The sequence below is a fragment of the Glycine soja genome, chromosome 3 (genome assembly GCF_004193775.1).
Source record: "Glycine soja cultivar W05 chromosome 3, ASM419377v2, whole genome shotgun sequence".
In the NCBI taxonomy this organism is placed as follows: Eukaryota; Viridiplantae; Streptophyta; class Magnoliopsida; order Fabales; family Fabaceae; genus Glycine; species Glycine soja.
In genome coordinates, this window is record NC_041004.1 from 37,529,981 (window position 1) to 37,536,180 (window position 6,200).

Sequence of the window (6,200 nt, forward strand, 5' to 3'; positions counted from 1 at the left end):
CATAGTAATGTTCGATTTTTAATGCTCAAAATACACGCACTAATGTTCAATTTTCAGTCTATTATTTGTTATTGGATAATCCTATACGAATGGGAGGAACAATTATGTGGAACAATAACAATTAAATGAGGATTTGTGGATAAGTTTTGATGTGACACTGCATAGATCCAGATTATGAGCAAAGTATTGTTCATATTGCATTATCTCATATTTTGCGACTCATTTTTTTTTTTGGTAACATCATAACTAGGACCTTAGGCCTCCGAATGGTATGCTAAATGCTAAAGTATTTTTATAAGTTTCGGTTCTTCGAACCGGTTATGAGATTAATTTTCAGTTGGGATTTAGTCGTACAAGTTCTTCACCTCTGGTTTTTTAAGTTTTTTCCTATAAATTTAGCATGTGTTGGAAACTTAAAAAGCTTTTTTTTTTGCGACTCTCTCTAATGTCATTTAACAAGTGATCAATGTGTCCATTCTTTTCTTTATAAGGAAAAGAATAAAAGTGTCCATTTGTTTCAGAATTAATGATAATGATAAAATCGATTTAAAATTGTGTATATTAATGTGGAAAATTAATCATTGTTGTAAACAAAATGGACTCCAGTGTGTTTCAATTTTGAATGGGCCTTTGAACTCTTCTAGATTTCTTCATGAACAGTTGTTTATTTGATCTGAACACATCTTTTGCATATATTTTAAACAACTTTGTCGATCCAATTTTTTACTGTACCTTCTTTATTGATGTTGGATGGTTTTTTTAGGTTAAATTAGTTTTTTTCTCCTAGGTTCAGTTTAGTCTTTTAATTTTTTAAAGTTATTTTAATTTGATCTTTTCATCTAAATTAAACCGTTGACCCAATTTCAAATGTAGGACCAAATTAAATTATTTTTAAAAATTAGAGAATCAAATTGAATCTCAAAAAATTAAATGATTAAATTAAATCTAAAATAAATTAAATGACAAAAAAATAATGACAGGTTGGATTTGAGAGAACGTTTTCCATTTTTATTTTCTATAATAATTTTTATTTTCAAAATTTTAGATTTAGGAAACATGTTTAATTTGAATTTTTTTTGTTTCTTAAAAATGAAAATATTGAAAATGTGTTTGGTTTAACAATTTCTAATAAAAAAATGCTCTCATAAAAAATTTACAAATAAATTTTGAATTATATATAAATTAATATAATGATTTTTAAATCAATTTTTTTATTTTTTATTCAATAATTAATCTGTAATTATTTTGGAAAGTTTTTGATGGAGGAAACTGGGTCATTTATCTTTCTTTTTATTTTGAACATTGAATGTATATTTTTTATCAGTCATGGTACGTTTAGTAAAGAAGAGAGAAATAATATTTGAGAAAAAAAATTATATATTTTTTTTAGGATTCACACTTTTTATATTTTACTTTAATTCAAATAAAATTCATCTATTTTTATTATTTCTATTTTTATCTTCTAAACCACAAATACCTCCTCAATGTTAATTGTTAGTTTTTTGTTAGAATGTTACTAAGGGAATTTGAACCCATGGTCTTTCTTTCTTTCTCCGTTCAACCCTTAAACTTCCATTCTTAATCACAAAACCAATTTTATAACTCCAAATTTCATCTAGTACCATTATTTTGGATGTTTTGTTTGTGGCCTTAATAATGGTTTTATTTTTATTAAAAATTCAGTAATGCTTTGTTTTGGGAAGTTCAAATTGGTGGAACATTGTAGCTGTGAAAGGCCATGCACCTTCAATTTGGTATTTGCTCTTGACATTACGGTGAAAACAGACTTTAAAAAAGATTTATTATTATTTTTTATAATCCTTTGATTCATCAGGAAAAATTGATCCTGATTAATTAGGAGTTCGACTAGGAGGTAAATAAAGATATTTTTTCAGCGCAACGAACCTTGCTTTAAAACTATATCTTTTGGGTATTACTAATTCATGTTCTTAGAACATTAATTAAGAAACTAAAAGAAAAAAATATTTATAGTAAATATCACAAGAAAATGTAAGCATTTTTTTTCTCTTTTAATTTCTTAACCAATACTCCGAATAAACAGGTTGGCATTTGTCATATCTTTTTACCTCTTGCCATTGGGCTATCTTGGAAGGGCCAATAGTCCAATCTAAGCTCTATTATGGCCCTTCTCCTTGTAGTTGTTTGAACATTTATAGATGCTCCAGCCTTCAACTATTCCTTTATTGAATTTTCAGTTATTAGTGGTTCAATATTATTGGGTGCTTATGCCCCAAAGAGTATTATCTTCTCATTTTTGGACCTAGAATAGGAAGGAGAAAGATATGCGTCTCTTTTCCAGTGAGCTTAAATACTCTTTCTCTTCACTAGGGATTAAAGAAAGAACAAATTAATTATTCTTCTCAATAGTTTCAAGGATTGTCATTTTCCAAACAAATAAAGTTTTTCATATTATCCAATAAATTAGAATAAGCAAAATTAGCAATACCAACAGTATCTTTTTTTTTTTTTCAAAATCAAAAAGATTTTCTGGAATTTGAATATCAATTGTGTCATAATCTTCTGCTCCCAAATTTCCATCTCCAAGTTCAATTATCCAATCTACTGACTCTTTTACTTTTGGATTAATTGAAGTAGACAATCCTATTTCCAATCTCATATTCTTATTTAATTTAAGAACCTTACTGTGAGCCCACAACTTGGATGGATTACTGTTTGCTAAAGCATCTTCTCATTTAGTTCTTAGATATCTACAAACATTTGAGAATATAATCACCTCCAAATACACCAAAATTTCCACTAAAGGACTTGTCATTAGTAAATTTCATAATGTCTCTTAGAGTAAGATTTAAAGCTTCATAAACCCATTTATTTATATTCGGTGCTTCATTCCAAATAATAAGACTTGTATGTTAAAGAAGCTTAACTTTCAAGCTTCTCTGTTTGATATTGCATGTTGAAATCAATGGAATATCAAATATAGAAAAGTTGTTCTTCCTTGAGGCAAAAGAAGTGAAGCAAATGCCACTTAGTTATACATTTGTCTGTGAGGTCGATCCATACTCAACTGAAGAGTAATAGCCCTCCAACCTCAAATACTTAAGTGAGAAGAGACTAAAAGAGCATGTGCGCCAATCCCTTGGAGTCAGCTAGTGGTTGATCAAAGAGTACAAATATATTGTAGCATGTAAAGGTATTTGAGTTCGTTGCATCAAATATTTAGTCATATTAAGATTTTTTTTCCCTTTAAAATAAACAATTCACTTACAACGTTTAGCATCTTAGTCAATGTTAAATCAGTTTTCAGTAATTCTCATATTTTTTTTTCTTCAGAAAATGATATTTCAAATCCAATGAGCAAACCAACCGGTTTTTAAGCCTTCTGTAGAGAACTGTTAGTCTTGATATAATTAGCACATCATCTTGCATTTAAAATCCTTAACTTAAAGTCATTGCTCCACTAGTTAATGCATTTCAAGTAAATTGTTGTCAAACACCGCCTTCTCAGATGAATTGGATGATGACAATGAAGACTTTTCAAGAATAGTGATTCACGGGTGTTAATTGAGGTTCTATGCCTGCTTGCCTTTGCCTAGGCCTAGTGTGATAACTATGGTTCGGTTCTGTGCTTGACAGATATGTGTACCTAACGAAATATGAGGTTTTTTACCATTTGGGGTATTTTTTTTTAAATTATTAAATGTGATTTTTTTAATTAATTCTCATTAGAGATAAACGGTAAAAGTAGTTGCGATTTTGAATCAATTCGCATTTGTGTAAAAATAGTATATAGATTTATGACTTCCGATTCATAATTATTTTTACGACTTACCCTAAAAGAAAATCAATTCAAAAAGTTATAAATCTTTATTTGATTTCTACCCGAACCCAAATGAAAATTAATTCAAAGTCATGACTACTAATAATTACGACTTATCCTTAAGTTTAATTCAGGAAGTAGTCTCATTTATTCATTTTTAAATAAAATGAGCCTGGTAAAAAAAACAACCCGAAATATGAACTAAGACACACCTTTTGAATTCACTATTTCACACACACACACACACACATTCACTCTCCCTTTCTATCTTTTGTTTTCTTTTTCCACTACGTACAACTCTCATTTTCCTTCTATTTTAATTTTTTTATTTCCCTTTTCTCTTGATCCATCCATGAGATGAGGTGTAAGAGAATCATTTTTCTCTATTAGAAATTGATTTATAAATGATATTAGATATTTCCCTCCTCGGAAGAGTGAAATATTATCTTCAGTAGAGGAAAAATGATATTACCAAGTTAAAGAAATGAGGTTACAATGTTACATCAATTGTGTGAATTGGTATTTATTTTTGGGAAGATTGCATTGACTTGTCTTAAGGTGTTGTTTTTTTTTAAAGGCCATAAGGTATTTTTCAATGATACTCACACACTCCTTTTAATTTGTAAAAAAATATTCATCTCTTTTTAGATAACATTAAAGAATAACCCTTTAAGATTCCAGTATTATCTTCATCTATATCTGACCTGAACATCAATCTCTCCACACAAAAAAAAAAAAAAAAATGCAATGAGAAGAAAAATGAAAGAAACATAATGAAAGAGCAAACACTGTACTAATAAATAATAATACATAGCAAATTTGTTGAGAATCCGAGAACGCAAACTATTGTTTTTCCTCTACAACATACAAAGAGAAATACCCATAACACCTTCTTTAACAAACTATTATGATCACACTCTTTGTTGTTGATGAAACTTATAAAAAAATTTAATTTTGGGAATCTAATCTCACTCATAATTTTATACTTTCTAAAATTTTCTAACTAATGCTAAAGAGTGTGTGTTGCCTGCAGTCTTCACATGCAAATGCTTTTGCCTTCTTAAGAATTGAGGGATGCAAAGTTGTGAAAGAAGTTCAATGCGGGGTGTCTGTCATTGACACAACAACATTTGTTATTTTATGTGTGTCACTTTTGATTAAACGAAATAAAGAGAGTTTGTATCACATGATTAAATAGATAAGAGTCGCGAATTGCATTTTATTGATGATGAATGGAGTTTATTGAAAAATATACTCCTGAAGTTTTGTGAAATTATACAATTTTTTAAAAACTTATTTTACATTACAGAAACCTCCTTACGGGTAGTTTATTTTTCACACATTTAGAGAATGTTAGCGTAATGTATAATGAAGTGTTAGTATATATTCTTCAAAAATTGAAGGAATTAGTGTAGGAGTAAAATTTTTTAAAAAAATTATGCAATTTCATAAAACATCAAGGATGGTTAGTATACTTTAGTCAAAAACTAATGATTATGTGTATCTAATGTTGACTATTGATTTTTCACTAATGGCTAAAATTATTAGTTTTTTTAGAGTAGGAATTGAACTGAAGTACACAAAAGTTATAATCATATATATACTGTTGAATTAACTAAACTATATTCCTAAATAATTTTTTTTATGATTTATTCTATAAAACAAGTTTTTCTTTTGAGACTATAAAACATATTGTTTATTTTATAAGTAGTAGTCAGATATATTTTTTGTGTATATCTAATTAATGCTATCTATCAGTTAAGGATACGAACCTTAATTAGCATGCTCCTGTTCTTGTCCCTATTCTATAATTCAAGCAATATCCCTTTAACCAGTTTAAGAACCCAAAAGTAAAACATAAAAGGAAAACGAAAAAGGGAGGGGAGTGGGGGTCGGGGAGGCTGAAAAGGAACTATTTTTCACAGCATTCATAAGTGATAACATAACATTCATAAGAAAAGAGGTGTATCTAAATCTATGGCACTATTCATAACATAACATTTATATAAACATGGACAGCAAAATCACACAAAAGGTTCCCACAGTATGGCTCATATTGGTACTATGAGAGGCTAAGCTATGGAAAGTGTATTATTATCCCTCATGGCTTTCTTCAATGCAATAAGTGGAATTTGATAACAAACTTGCCTTTCCCTCACAGCACCATTTCGTGTCTGGTTTCTTTATCAAAAGACAAATTTCACGACCTGAATCCTTAGCTGTGATCTGTGTCATTTGGGGTCAGGGGAATATTGCAAACTAAGAGGGCAGCACAGACACCCATGTCCATCTTTCTTGTGTGTGTATATATATATATATATATATATATATATATATATATATATATATATATATATATATATATATATCAAATCTTAAGGTCATAACATATAATTGAAAC